A 16,496-nucleotide genomic window follows, 5' to 3' on the forward strand; every position below is an offset into this window, starting at 1 on the left:
TTGTAGATGTCTGTTAGATCTGCTTGGTCCAGAGTTGAGTTCAAGTCCTGAATATTCATGTTAATTTTCTGTCTCATTGATCTGTCTAATACTGACAGTGGGGTAGTGAAGTCTCCCACTATTATCATGTGTGAGTCTAAGTTTCTTTTTAGGTCTCTAAGGACTTGCTTTATGAATCTGGGTGCTCCTGTATTTGGTGCATATGTATTTAGGATAGTTAGCTCTTCTTGCTGCATTGATCACTTTACCATTATGTAATGCCCTTCTTTGTCTCTTTTGATCTTTATTGGTTTAAAGTCTGTTTTATCAGAGATTGGGATTGCAACTCCTGCTTTTTTTTTTTTTTTTTTTTTTTTGCTTTCCATTTGCTTGGTAGATCTTCCTCCATCTCTTTATTTTGGCCTACGTGTGTCTTTGCATGTGAGATGGGGTCTCCTGAATACAGCACACTGATGGGTCTTGACTCTTTATCCAATTTGCCAGTCTGTGGCCTTTAATTGGGGCATTTGGTCCATTTACATTTAAAGTTAATATTGTTATGTGTGAATTTGATCCTGTCATTATGATGCTAGCTGGTTGTTTTGCCTGTTAGTTGATGCAGTTTCTTCAAAGTGTCAATGCTCTTTACAATTTGGTATGTTTTTGCAGTGGCTGATACCAGTTGTTCCTTTTCATGTTTAGTGCTTCCTTCAGGAGCTCTTGTAAGGCAGGCCTGGTGGTGACAAAATCTGTCAGCATTTACTTGTCTGTAAAGGATTTTATTTCTTCTTCGCTTATGAAGCTTAGTTTGGCTGAATATGAGATTCTGGGTTGAAACTTCTTTTATTTAAGAATGTTGAATATTGGCCTCCACTCTCTTCTGGCTTGTAGGGTTTCTGCTGAGAGATCTGCTGCTAGTCTGATGGGTTTCCCTTTGTGGGTAACTCGACCTTTCTCTCTGGCTGCCCTTAACATTTTTTCCTTCATTTCAACCTTGGTGAATCTGACAATTATGTGTCTTGGGGGTGCTCTCCTTGAGTAGTATTTTTGTGGTGTTCTCTGTATTTCCTGAATTTGAATGTTGGCCTGTCTTGCTAGGATGGGGAAGTTCTCCTGGATAATATCCTGAAGAGTGTTTTCCTACTTGATTTCATACTCCTTGTCACTTTCAGGTACACCAATCAAACGTAGATTTCATTGTTTCACATAGGCCCACATTTCATGGAGGCTTTGTTTGTTCCTTTTTATTCTTTTTTCTCTAATCTTGTCTTCTCTCTTTATTTCATTAAGTTGATACTCAATCACTGATATCCTTTCTCCCACTTGATTGATTTGGCTATTGATACTTGTGTGTGCTTCACAAAGTTCTTGTGCTGTTTTTCTGCTCCATCCAGTCATTTTTGTTCTTCTCTACACAGAAGAACATACACATTTATGTTCTACACATTTATGTTCTTCTCTGCTCCATCCAGTCATTTATGTTGTTCTCTACACATTTATGTTCTTCTCTCTAACTTATTCCAGTTAGCCATTCATCTAACATTTTTCAAGGTTCTTAGCTTCCTTGTGATGGGTTAGAACATGGTCCTTCAGCTCAGAGGAGTTTGCTATTACCCACCTTCTGAAGCCTACTTCTGTCAATTCATCAAACTCATTCTCCATCCAGTTTTGTTCCCTTGCTCGTGAGTTGTTGTGATCCTTTGGAGGAGAAGAGGCTTTCTGGCTTTTGGAATTTTCAGCCTTTTTACTCTGGTTTCTCCCCATCTTTGTGATGTATCTACCTTTGGTCTTTGATGTTGGTGACCTTTGGATGGGGTCTTTGAGTGGACATGCTATTCCTTTCTGGTCATTAGTTTTCCTTCTGACAGTCAGGCCCCTCTGCTGTTGGTCTGCTGGAGTTTGCTGTAGGTCCACTCCTGACCCTGTTTGCCTGGGTATCACCAGCAGAGGCTGCAGAACAGCAAAGATTGCTGCCTGTTCTTTCCTCTGGAAGCTTTGTCCCAGAGGGGCACCTTCCAGATGCCAGCCAGAGCTCTCCTGTGTGAGGTATCTGTCAGCCCCTACTGGGAGATGTCTCCCAGTCAGGATACACAGGGGGTAGGGAACTACTTGAGGAGGCAGTCTGACCCTTAGCAGAGCTCGAACGCTGTGCTGGGAGGTCCACTTCTCTCTAGAGCTATCAGGCAGGGATGTTTAAGTCAGCTATAAGTCCCTGACTGGTGCTGCTGCCTTTTTTTCAGAGATGCCCTGGCCAGAGAGGAAAAATCTGGCAGTCTGGCCACAGCAGCCTTGCTAAGCTGCAGTGGGCTCCACCCAGTTCGAACTTCCCAGAGGCTTAGTTTGCACTGTGAGCATAAAACCGCCTACTCTAGCTTTGGATATTATGGACACTCCTACCCCCACCAAACTGTTGTCGCAGGTCGATCTCATATTGCTTCTGTGCTGTCAGTGAGAATTTCAAGCCAGTGGATTTTAGTTTCCTTGGCTCCATGGGAGTGGGACCTGCCAAGCCAGATGACTTGGCTCTCTGGCTTCAGTATCTCTTTCCAGGGGAGTGAACAGTCTGTGTTGCTGGCCTTCCAGGTGCCACTGGGGTATGGAAAAAAAAAAAAAAGAACTCCTGCAGCCAGTTCAGTGTCTGCCCAAATGGCTACCCAGTTTTGTGCTTGAAACCCAGGTCCCTGGTGGGGTAGGCACCAGAGGGAATCTCCTGGTTTGCAGATTGCAAAGACCATGGGACCAGAGCAGTATCTGTGCTGGGGCTCCTTAGGCTTAGTCCCTCATGGCTTCCCTTGGGTAGGGGAGGAAATTCTCCAACCCCTTGTGCTTCCTGGGTGAGGCAATGGCTCACCCTGCTTCAGCTCACCCTCCGTGGGCTGCACCCACTGTCCAACCAGTCCCAATGAGATGAACCAGGTACCTCAGTTGGAAATGCAGAAATCACCCACCTTCTGCATCAGTTTCACTGGGAGCTGCAGACTGGTGCTGTTCCTATTCAGCCATCTTGCCAGCAAGTCCCCAGTATTTCTTAAATAGCAAAATATTAAAAATAGCTTAATCAAACTGAAATAGTGGTAAAGAGTAAATTGGTAAACTATAGTATGTCATTAGTGAAAATGTAACACAATATTTAAAAAATGAAACAAACACATGTGAAGTTATGTGGAATAATATCCAATATAATAAGAATAAATCTAAGTGAGGCGGCAAATGATCTGTTCATTAAAAACCATAAAACATTAATGAAAGAAATTTAAAAAGACACAAATAAATGGAGAGATAGCTGATGTTAATTGATTGGAAGAATTAGTATTGTGAAAATGTCTATATTACTCAAAAATGACCTGCAGATTTAATGCAACACCTATCAAAATCTGATGGTAATTTTAATAGAAATAAAATAAAAATTTAAAATTCATATGAAACTATAGAAGACCCTGAATAGTTAAATCAATCTTAAATAAGAAGAAAAGAGTAAGAGGTATTACACTACCTGATTGGAAAATGTATTACAAAACTACAGTAATAAAAACAGTATAGTACTTAAGTAAGAATAAGCATATTGAAAAATGAACTACAGTAGAAAGCCCAGAAATAAACCTACACATATGGCCCAATGATCTTTAAAATAATGCCAAGAATACAAAAGAAGAAAGGACGCTGTCTTCAATAAATGATGTTTGGAAAATTAGATATCCACATGCAAAAGAATGAAATTGAACTTTTATATCACACCATACACAAAAATCAACTCAATGTGGATTAAAGACTTAAATGTTTTACCTGAAACCCAAGAAGAAAACAAAGGAAAATGCTCCTTTGACATTGTTCTTGGTATTATAAATAAAGTTTCAGTGCCACAAAAGAAATAGCACTTGAATATAAAATTTTATTTTTAATTCTCAGCAAGGCAATGCACTTCTATAAAAGGGTATGCCCTTACAGATGGAGCAATGGTGAGCACACACCTGGACAAGAGAGGCGAAGTGGTTCTTATTCCTGATGCACGTGGCCCCTGCTGGCTAGGGTTAGACCACACAGGTTAAACTAATTCCAATGGACTAATTTAAAGAGAGTGATGGGTTGAGTAGTTTGGCAGGAAAAATTGTTATGGCAGAGCAGGAAATTGGAATGAGTCAGGGTGGAGAATGAGTCAGGGCAGAGCAGGTAATTGGAATGAGTCAGGGTGGAGCAGGTAATCGAAACAGGTTGCTTTACTAGGAAGTTAAGTTTAAAAGTAGAAGGCAAAGAATTGAACATACTGACATATTGATTCTTTGAAGAGAAATGTATAACTCATAGCTAACAACCCCTCCTCTTGCATTTCCTTACAGTTGTTTCTCTTCAAACTTCTTTTACATGTCTTGGCTTAGTTGTTCTGCTTGATTTTTCCAAGAGAAGAAGCTTTTCTGGATAAGGTGGAGGATAGTTATGGGAACTTTTAGCAAGTGCCATTTTTATGAGCCTCTGCACCAACCCACAGATGCATGGTGTGACACAGCACCTGACAAGAATAAGTACACCCATTACAGCTGTGAGGGAAGTAAGAATTGAGACTATTCTTCTTTTCCATTTACCAAACCACTTTTCGAGCTATCCTGTAAAGGGGTCATTTACCCCTGAGTTGTTGGCTAACTCATTGGACAAAGCAGTCAGACCTTACAATGCCTTTGTTATACTTCCATCAGGGGCAATGTTGTTTGGGATGAAGGTACAACATTGAGTTTTAATTATGATGCATACTCCTCCTTTTCCTGCTAATATCATGTCTAAGGCTATCTTATTTTTCCCAAGCCATCTGGCTAGTAGCCCCTAATTGCTCAGCTATTCCTTTAACAGCATCTCTAGTGTAGTTAACAGATCACTGCTGATTGTAATAGATGTAGTTTAACCGATTTACATTTTATTAATTGTCACCCACCGAAATATTGACTCAAATCCTGCAGCTATTTGATTTCCGACTTTAAATTGATCTGGTATTCCCCATGGGATGGTAATTGTGTCTAAATAGACTTGAGAGTTGAAAGACCCATAAGGGGCTTCTTTTTTTACAATGTCTTATTTTTCCTTTCTCTGGTTTCTGAAATGCAAGGGTGAAAGGGATTTCCACTTCAGTTACTTCAGTTACTCAGCAGAGTGTCCAGTAAAGGTCTACCATAATACCACTATGCATCTGCTCAGGGATGAAAAAGGGCTGACTGATTGGTAAGCTTTTGAAAATTTTTAAGCTCACTGCATCCCTTCAGGTCTCCAAGGAATGCTAAGTTTCCCTCCCTGTCATGAGAGACATGAAGTGAACTTAGTTTTGGGAGATGGAAGTTGGATGGCCCTTGAGGGCTGACCCACAGGGTGTCGATCTTTGGGATATAGCAGAGAGAGAGCTTGGCATGATTTGTTACCCCAGGCTGTAGAATCCTGGAAAAGAGCTACCATAGAGCCCAGGCCTAGTCGACTGGAGGATGACCCTAGTGGAAAAGGGATAATTTGGGCCTCTGTCCTACCATGTGCATAAGCATAACAATTACCTTTGTTTAACGTGTGGACAGAATGTTTAATCCATTTTAACCAGGTATTTACATCTTTATACCCTGTTTCAATGGCTATGGTTTGCCTTAGGTCTCCTATTTCTGCTATTGAGAACTTGCTTTTGTCATTTGGCATGAGGCGCGTCATAGGTTGATTTTGTAGGTTTGGGAAAAGGGCAGCCATAGGAGGTGGAGGAGGGAGAATAAAAGGCACCTTAAAGAAGCCTATAGGATCCTTTCCAGTGACCTCTGCTCCTAAACCATAAAAGTGCTCCAAAGTGGGATTAGAGTTGCTAGTGGTAGGACTAGTAATGGATATAAGCACTGGGTAAACAACCAACTTTAAACAACCAAATTTATTTTAGGACAAGAATTCTTATAACATTCCTTTTTACATAAATTCTCCCCCCCCCCGCCCCCGCTTTTTTTTTCCTCAAATATGATAACCATTCTTTTCAGAAGGGAACTTCCTTCATGTCTGCAGACTAAACTGCCTAAGGCCACAAGATTAGAAGTTAGGTTAATACATGTTAGCAAACTTTACTTTTGTTGAAAACCTTGTAAGTTTGGGATTTCAATTACTCTTTGCTATTGATAAGACCTCATACAGTCCATATCAACTTAGAATTGATATAGATGGCTCCTTCCTGATTCTGTAAGTACTTTAAGGTTTGACTGAGTGCAAACAGCTCCCACATTTGAGCAGACCAATTATTATGCAATTTTCCAATCTCTGCTTCTGTAAGAGTGTCCTTATCACTTGCTGAATACCCATTGTGTCTTTCTCCCTCAATCACCTGGGAGGAAACATCTATCATCCTGTCTGAAGGGAGCTCCTCCTAGGTCTGGTCGGACTTTTGTATGGCAATTAAGATTTAGATCCCCTGTTAGGAAACCTGCTGGGTTAAGGGAATTTTCAGTGGTTAATGTTAAATCATCTTTTTCTAACAGAATAGTCACATACTTTAAGGCTCTTGAGTCAGTAAGCTACCTTTTCACTTTTTTTTTTTTTTGAATTAGGATAGTTCCGACCTGATGAGGTATGCTCAATGAGGTTTCCTCTAAAAGGCATTCTACTTTCTTCTGTTAGCAAAGCAGTTGCTGTTACATATTCGATGCATTTGGGCTATCTGCGGGTTACTGGGTTAAGGACTTTTTATTAGGAAGGCTATGGATTGTCAGTGACCTCAGGCTTTCAGGCTACTCCCTGTTACACTGACAACAACGTGGTATTGGAGTGTTATAGGGTCAGAGACAAGACCTTCAATTATTAATTATAGGTTTTAAATTTACCCTGACTTTTAAAGGAATAGGGTACACTGTTTTCTCTACTACTTCTATCTCTCTCTTCCTCTCTCTCTCTTTCTCTCTCTCTCTTTGACTCTCTATCTCTCTCTTTCTCTCTCTCTGTCTTTGACTCTGTCTCTTTCACTCTTTTTCTCTCTGACTTCCTCTCCCAGTTTCTCTTTCCTCTCTGCTGCTTTCCCTGCCTCTGCCACCTGCTTATGCTGCTGTTCTCCCCCCTCCTTCCCCTTCCCCTAGGGGATGGACCAGCAGGAGTGGAGCTGCTCTTTCTTCCCCTAAGAAGAAAGGAAAGGGGAGTTCTGAATATTTTTCTTATTACTGGAGGTTTGTGTGAGGTTCATCCCCCTGAAATTTGCAGAAGATTTAACCCCTCAAACCAGGGACATCTTGCCTTGCCTGTCCCAGAAGTCTCAAACCCTCAAACCAGGGATGTCTTGCCTTGCCTGTCCTGGAAGGCTCAACCCCTCAAACCAGTGGGTATCTAGTCTTGCTGCTCTGGAAGGTTGACCTGTTTCCTCCCTTTCCCCCTCTGAAAGTCCCTTGCACATTTCCCACTCGTGTTATCCTCTCTGGCTGCTCCCCCAAGGAAGAATTAGGCCCTTCTTAGTGTTGGTGTGCCAGTTTAAATTCCAAGGCAGGATCAACCCTAAGCCATAATGAGGTAGCTATGGAACTATGGAGAGGACCCACTCACTCCGTCCAGCAGTAGGGCTTGTCCACATCAACACGAACAACACTGCAAGCAGGGTTGTTTGTGATCATTCACGCACACACACACAACCTTCCAGAATTTGACCACCAAGGAAGTACTTTACTGGCTCCCATTGAAAGAAATCAGGCACATTCTTACACCTGTGGGTGCTTCTCGTTAGGTGGAACAAGAGACGTGAGAAAAGAAAGAAAGACACAGAGACAAAGTATAGAGAAGGAAGGGCAGGGCCCAGGGGACCAGTGCTGCGCTTGCAGAGGTCCCACACTGGCACCGGTCTCTGAGTTCCCTCGGTATTTATTGCTCAAAAGATAAGGGAGTAAATCAGCAGTAAGACATACAGATACCCGGAGATGTTCCATTTGCCCAGGGACGGGCAGGAGACAGATGTTTTTCTGTTACTGAGATTTAAGAGAATGGTACTGACCTTCAACCACAAGCAGGCTTTAAGCATTTGCCTAACAAAGCACATTCCTTACAGCCCAAAATCCTTTAAACCTTAATTACCACAGTGATGTCTCTAGCAAGGACAGGATTGGGGGTGGAGTCACGAATTGACAGCGTCTCAAATACAGAGCCAAGTGGAGTCTCTTAAACTTATTTCTATCTATAAGAACACAGTAACAGGCTGACCTGTCTTTTCCCCACATTTTCCCCTTTTCTTTTCAGCAAAATCACCATTGTCATCATGACACTGAGATTACATACTTCACAAAGTAGTGGAATATTGCAGAGCAAGTTGGGGCAGGATGAGATCACAGGATGGTGTTAACATTAAAATTCCTGAGCCCAGTACAAACACGTCCCACCTTATATCTCTCAACTTCCTGAGCCCAGTACAAACACATTTCTCAACTCAGAGATTACCATATATCTCAACTTTAGATAAACACCACCTGGAAAATCCCCAATAAGGACACAGCCGTTTGTGGTTTTACTGAAAGCGCGGGAAGCAATAGAAAACTGCAAAATGTATAACTTAAAATGTTAACCAATTGTAATGCTGTAACCTAGAGAAATCCCTTGTTCCTCTGTAACCTTACAAGTCCTGTCTACATCGGGCTATAAAAAGCAAGCGCACGCATTGTTCGGGGCCCTCTTGTAAGCTATGAAGCAGAGGGACCAAGTTCAAACTTGCAGTAAAGATCCTTGCCACTTGGCTTTGACTCTGGACTCTGGTGGTCTTCTTTGGGGAATAAACGGTCTGGGCATAACATGCCCTTACAGATGGGGCAATGGTGAGCACACACCTGGACAAGGGAGGGGAAGGAATTCTTATTCCTGATGAACATGGCCCTTGCTGCTGTGTCATTCCTCTAGTGGCTAGGGTTAGACTGCACAGGCTAAACTAATTCCGATTGGCAAATTTAAAGAGAGTAATGGGATGAGTGGTTTGGCAGGAAAAATGCTTATGGCAGAGCAGGTAATTGGAATGAGTCAGGGTGGAGCAGGTAATCAAAAAAGGTTGCTTTACAAGGAATTAGGATTAAAAGCAGAAGGAAAAGAATTGAACATACTAATATATTGATTCATTGAAGAGAAATGTAGAACTTATATCTAACATTGGAAATAGTTGTTTGGGTATGACACCAAAAGCAAGGAAAAAGTAGACAAATGAGATTGCATCAAACTAATTTCTCTACAGCAAAAGAAAGAGTCAAAAAAAAAAAGCAACCTAAAGAATGGAAGAAAATATTTGCAAGCCATACATCTGATAAAGGGTTAACATCCAAAACATATAAGGAACACATACAACTCAACAGCAAAAAATAACAATAACCTGATTTTAACATATACAAAGGAATTATGAAAACACAGACATTTCTCCAAAGAAGATAGACAAAAGAATGGCCAACAGGAATATGAAAAGGCTTTTTTCAACAACACTAATCATTGTGGAAATGTACATCAAATCTTCAATGAGGTGATCACCTCATACCTGTTAGAATGGATATTATCTCTGGGATTTTCCTTCAAGGGGCTAACATTCATTCCGCAGATTTTAATAGTAGTGTTCTCTTGGTCTCCCAGAATGTATCAACAAATTTATTTTCCAAATAATCAAAATCATTCATATTCCTGTAAGTAGTTTTTATTGTGGTTGTTACTGTTGTTGTTTGTTTGTTTTTGTGGTGCAATCTGGACTCACTGCAACCTCTGCCTCTCAGGTTCAAACAATTGTCCTGCCTCAGCCTCTGGAGTAGGTGGGATTACAGGCATGTGTCATCATGCCTAGCTAATTTTTGTACTTTAGTAAAGATGGGGGTTTCACCATGTTGGCCAGGCTGGTCTTGAACTCCTGGCCTCGAGTGATCCACCCACCTCAGCCTCCCGGGGTGCTGGGATTACATGTGTGAGCCACTGCACCCAGCCTGTAAATAACCCTTAAGACTGAATTGTCTGTGAAAATATATTTCAGTTAAGTTGTCCAGCTATTCCACATAAAAACAAAATCAAGCAGAAATGATAAGCATAATCATTATAGCCAGGAAAAGTCTCCCTGATTTCAGAAATGTTAAATGTCTGGAAGTATGTATGTTTGTGTAACTATGTACACACATGTTTGATTATATATACAGAATATTCCTGGAGATATGGGAGAGAGTGGTAATAAGGGTTTTCCCTAAGGAAGGAACCAGATGTTTTGGAGACAGAAAAGTGGAAGGGAGTATTTTTTTTTTTTTTTTACCTTATATCCTATATATCAATTGAATTTTATTCTGTGAACAAGTATTATATTTTCAAACATAACTTTTAAATATTAATCAAAAGTCTACTCCTATTGATTTATTCTCTTGTGTTAAGGCAATGTTTTTTAAGGGATGCTGTATTAGAGTTCTTCAAAGAAATATAACCAATAGTATATATATCAAGATTTATTTTAAGGAATTGGCTCATGTGCTTGTGATGGGCTGGCAAATCCGAAATCTATAGGCCATGCCAGCAGGCAAGAAATTCCAGCAGGGTTTCTTTGTGGCAGTCTTGAAGCTAAATTTCTTCTTCTGCAGGCAACTTCACTCTGTTCTTATAGCATTCAGCTGATTGTATGAAGCAGGCTATGGAGGGTAATCAGCTCAAAGTCTACTGATCATAAATGTTAATCGCATCTGAAAAATACCTCCACAGCAACTTCCAGACTACTGTTTGACCACATATGTGGGCACCATAGCTAAGCCATGTTGACACATTATATTATTACAGATAGTATATGGACAACTAATTGTGTACAACTGATTGGAAATGAGATATTAATGAACTTTTTGAAACAGTTATATATGATACTTCTTTCTACATGTACTTGAAAAAACTAAAGTATTAAATCTAAGATATCAAGCATATTACTGCAAATAATAATTCCAAATCTATTTAAGATAAAATAAAGGTGTTAAGTAATAGTACAAATGGTATGTGGCAAAAAGTTGGAAATGGTGCTAAAATGACTGAATTTTGAAAAACCTTGGCCTAACACCTGCACCCTTACAAATGAAACCTTTAATAATGAAACTAACAGATACTTTCCTGGGAGTGGATTTTGATGAATGAAAGCTGTATGCTAAGGATAGCATAGCAGAGTGTCTTAGTTCATTCTAGCTGCTATAACAAAATGCCATAAATTGTGTGACTTATCAACAAGAGAAATGTATTTGTTATAATTCTGGAGGCTGAAAACTTCAAGAGTGAGACACCAGAAGATTCATTGTATTATGAGTGCACATTTTCTGGTTCATGGTTGGCACTTTTTCATTGTGTTCTCACACAGTGGAAGGTATGCCTCTGAATTCTCTTTTTATAAGGGCATTAATGTAATTCATCAAGGCCCCACCCTCATGATCAAATCACTCACAGTATCTCCACATACTGATACCATCAATTTTTATCACATACTTTGTTTTTAGTTTTATTTCTTTCATAACTGTTTCTTTTCTTTCTAATTTTAGGTCAAGGAGAAAAACATGAGAAAAAAAATAGTTTTAAATAAGACATATCATTTAAGATTATAGGAAGAAATAAATGCTGATATGGTTTGGCTGTGTCCTCACCCAAATCTCATCTTGAATTCCCATGTGTTATGGGAAGGACCTGGTGGGAGGTGATTAAATCATAGAAGTGGGTCTTTCCCATGCTATTCTCATGATAGTGAATGAGTCTCACAAGATCCACTAGGGTTTTAAAAGGGGGAGTTGCCCCACACAAGCTCTCTCTTTGCCTGCTGCCATCCATGTAAGATGTGACTTACCCCTCCTTGCCTTCTACCATGATGGTGAGGCCTCTCCAGCCATGTGAAACTGTAAATCCATTAAACCTCTTTTTCTTCCCAGTCTCAGGTGTGTCTTTATCAGCAGTGTGAAAACGGACTAATATAGATGCTGAGAAGCAGTGAGCTAATTGCAGGAGGTTCATGATGTTCAAGTGAATGTTATTGACTGATCACATAACGAGCAATACTTGGGTGGAAGCCACAGACTATTCAACCACAGTTATAGAAGAGAAGACAGAGTAAAAACATGATGATGCAAGTCAGTGTGCAGAGTTGGAGGTGCAAAGATAACATAGTTTCTTAGGATTCCTCAGATTTTCTTCGTAAAAGTAGAGATAAAATCAGCAAAGGGTTAAGATGAGGGAGAATTAGTCTAGACATTTGAGGTGAGATGAAATGGGCAAATAGCTTTCTTGCAAGTAGAAGAATGAGTGGATACTCTGTCTTTACTTCTATCACTATGGTTACATAGTTCACGCTCTTACTCAAGTCTTGCCCATCCTGTGACCAGTGATACCATCCACTCTAACATCAAGAATTTCCTGCAGCTAGTCCATTGCTCCTCAGCATGTTCAATGTCTTCTTCTTTACTGGGTAATGGTTTTGCTAGACAATCCTGAGGACCACTTAGATTTATGATCATAAATTTAAAATGAGAACAATAATTGGGTGTTTTTCTCTAACCACATTCAGCTAGTTGAGGGCAAGTAGCTAGTGGATAGAAATTTGGATTTACAGAAGTCAATCTTTTGTTGAATGAGTACAAGTGATGGAGAGAAAAGCAAGGGAGTTAGATGGTCCTGTACTTCAGATTCTCTAAGCTAATCATCACCAATGCCTCCTGCTTCCCTGGCAACCCACTGCTTGTATGCATGCAGATACACACACACACACACACACACACACACACACCCATATAAATCAAATAAACAAAGTATTTACATGTCATATGAATATTCATAAGTTTGCTGCATACTCAAGCGTACTATGTACAAGCGTCTTGAAGTTTTTTAAGCATGTTAAGATGAACTCTCACAAAGGAGACGATACAGCATATGCTGAAAAATCAAAATAGCTTTTGATCAGCTCAAGGAAACCTTAGACACCAGGTAACAGATACGAATTCAAGCGTCCAAACATCACGCCTTATGAATAATTTCTGATGCAAAAATTTGTAACAAAACCCTACTACTATTAAGAATCGAAGCATTAGTCAATCCAATTTGATGTGAGGTTAAGAAATATATAAATAAGTATGTTTTGATGGAAGAATATAAACTATAAATTTTAGAAGCTGATACACCATGTGTGGTGTAAACACAATTTGAGCACTGCACATAGTTGCTAATGCTACAATATTATTCCTAAACTGTCCTTCTGATTAGTTTTTCACTTACTTAAATCATTCATGATCATTATGTTTTACTTAATTTATTTGAGAAAAAAGAAAGATGTGATGTGAATATTTTAGCATTACTAAGAAAAACAAAGTAACAATTCAGTCTTTCAAGTGCCTATTTATTGGGATAAACTTACACAAGTAGGAAAATCAAAGAATAACATATGTTGAAATATCTCCCAATTTATATTACCCTCTTTTTGAAGTTGTTTCCCTCCTCCATACTCCCTGCCTGTGATTTGGATATCAAGAAAAAGAGATAATACAATTAAGAAAGGATATATTGACTTAAGGGAATTGCTGACACACAAGAAGAGAATAGAGAGGTACCCCTTGAGGTCCCAAGAAGAAAAGATGATGGTGAAAGAAGTTGACCCACGACCTCATTTTTCCTTTCTGGAAAAATCTTAATGGGCATGGTAAATCTTAAGAACAGGAGAGAGGGAGAGAGGATAGTGACACATTTTATCCAGGATACCCTGGGAAGGCTGTAAGTCTCTAGAGCAGGAGTCAGCCAATGTCTATGAAGGGTCAGATAGTAATTTTAGGCTTTCTGGCCCAGGTGGTCTCTGCCACAACTACTCAAACTTCTTCCTCCTAGCACAAAAGCAGCCATAGATAACATATAAATGAATGTGTGGCTGCGTTCAAATACAATACTTTTTCACATCAGGTGGCAGGCAGATTTGGCCTATAGGTTGTAGTTTGCACACCCTTGTTCTAACAGAAGACTTGTATGTGGCCACGTTCAACATGACATGTCAGAAATCATACAGCGTTGGCAGCAGGAAATGGTTAGAGAGATAGCCTAAGGTTTCCGTCTCCTCTGGCTCCCCTCCAATTGTGGGGACCCTAAAGAGGTTTAAATAGTTTTCTTAAACCCTCCTAAAGAGATACAGTGGACCTTCAGAAGAATACAGGATTGGCATAAAGAGAATGTTCTGAGTATCTATTTTATTATCAATGGCAAAAGGTGGTATCCATGTATTTCAATAGTACATGTCAGCACAATGCCCAAGCATCCATTGCCCCAGCACAGCAATCACTAGTTCAAATAATCTAAATAACTAGTCACACCAACAGCAGAGGTCAAAGAAAATGACTGGATTCCACAGATCTTATATCCTGACACCACTATGGGGGCACATAAACCCCATATCATATTATCAGAAGGCATGTTGGCAAAAAGCTGAGGATGACAGAAAAAACATTTGAGAAATTAAGTCATCCCAAAAAGAATAAGTTTCCAAGTTAATTGGAATAAAAGGACTTAAATTTCTGGATGTGAAGAGTTTACTGTATTGCAAATGAACATAGTGAGGTGTGGATGGGAGGACATGGGGACTGTGTTTCACCCTACAGTGTCAAGGCATTGAAAAGATCATATAAATTACAGGATGTAAAGGCACACTTTTATTTGAATAGATAAGTATCAAAAATAAATACTTAACCCTACCACACATGATTTCACATAGAATATTTCTTGTTCCTAGAAAACTGATTTTGTGAACAAAAGATGTTAGTTCAATGGTTATACTGACAATTGTGTACCCTTCCTATATATCCAGAGAGAAAAAAATCCCAATGCAATTTTTACCTTTAAGTCGAAGATTGTTACATGGCTTGAATTCTAATGGGAAGAGAAAAATCAAACAAATAGTATGGCCCCACAGAAAAAAATTTTTTTTAGTACTTTAAATTCTAGGGTACATGTGCACAACATGCAGATTTGCTACATAGGGTATACATGTGCCATGTTGGTTTGCTGCACCCATCAATTCATCATTTACATTAGGTATTTCTCCAAATGCTATCCCTCCACCAGTCCCCCAGCCCCCAACCAGCCCTGGTGTGTGATGTTCCCTGCCTTGTGTCCATGTATTCTTATTGCTCAACTCTCATCTATGAGTGAGAGCATGCATTGTTTGGTTTTCTGTCCTTGTGATAGTTTGCTTAGAACAATGGTTCCCAGCTTCATCCATGTCCCTGCAAAGGACACGAACTCAACCTTTTTTATGGCTGCATAATATTTCATGGTGTATAAGTGCCACATTTTCTTAATCCAGTCTATCACTGGTGGACATTTGGGTTGGTTCCAAGTCTTCGCTATTGTGAATAGTGCCGCAATAAACATAGGTGTGCATGTGTCTTTATTGCAGAATGCTTTATAATCCTTTGAGTATATGCCCAGTAATGGGATTGCTGGGTCAAATGGTATTTCTAGTTTTAGATCCTTGAGGAATTGCCACACTGTCTTCCACAATGGTTGAACTAATTTACACTCCCACCAACAGTGTAAAAGTGTTCCTATTTCTCTACATCCTCTCCAGCACCTGTTGTTTCCTGACTTTTTAACGATCACCATTCCAACTGGCATGAGATGATATCTCACTGTGGTTTTGACTTGCATGTATCTGATGACAGTGATGATGGGCATTTTTGCACGTCTGTTACCTGCATAAATATCTTGCTTTGAAATGTGTCTGTTCATATTCTTTGCCCACTTTTTGATGGGGTTGTTTTTTTCTTGTAAATTTGTTAAGTTCTTTGTAGATTCTGGATATTAGCCTTTTGTCAGACTGGTAGATTGCAAAAATTTTCTCCCATTCTGTAGGTTGCCTGTTCACTCTGATGATAGTTTCTTTTGCTGTGCAGAAGCTCTTTAGTTTAATTAGATCCCATTTGTCAATGCTGGCTTTTGTTGCCATTGCTTTTGGTGTTTTACTCAGAAGTCTTTGCCCATGCCTATGTCCTGAATGGTATTGCTCAGCTTTTCTTCTAGGGTTTTTATGGTGTTAGGTCTTACATTTAAGTCTTTAATCCATCTTGAGTTAATTTTTGTATACGGTGTAAGGAAGGGATCTGGTTTCAGCTTTCTACCTATGGCTAGCCAGTTTTCCCAGCACCATTTATTAAAGAGGGAATCCTTTCCCCATTTCTTGTTTTTGTTAGGTTTGTCAAAGATCAGATGGTTGTAGGTATGTGGTGTTATTTCCGAGGCCTCTCTTCCATTCCATTGGTCTATATATCTTTTTTGGTACCAGTATGATGGTGTTTAAGTTACTGTAGCCTTGTAGTATAGTTGGAAGTCAGGTAGCATAATGCCTCCAGCTTTGTTCTTTTTGCTTAGGATGCTCTTGGCTATGCAGGTGTTTTTTGTTTTGTTTTGTTTATTTTCTCCATATGAACTTTAAAGTAGTTTCTTCCAATTCTGTAAAGAAATTCAGTGGTAGCTTGATGGGGATAGCATTGAATCTATAAATTACTTTGGGCAGTATGACCATTTTCATGACAACGTTTCTTCCTATCCATGAGCATGGA

The sequence above is a fragment of the Piliocolobus tephrosceles genome, chromosome 4 (genome assembly GCF_002776525.5).
Source record: "Piliocolobus tephrosceles isolate RC106 chromosome 4, ASM277652v3, whole genome shotgun sequence".
NCBI classification, from domain to species: Eukaryota; Metazoa; Chordata; class Mammalia; order Primates; family Cercopithecidae; genus Piliocolobus; species Piliocolobus tephrosceles.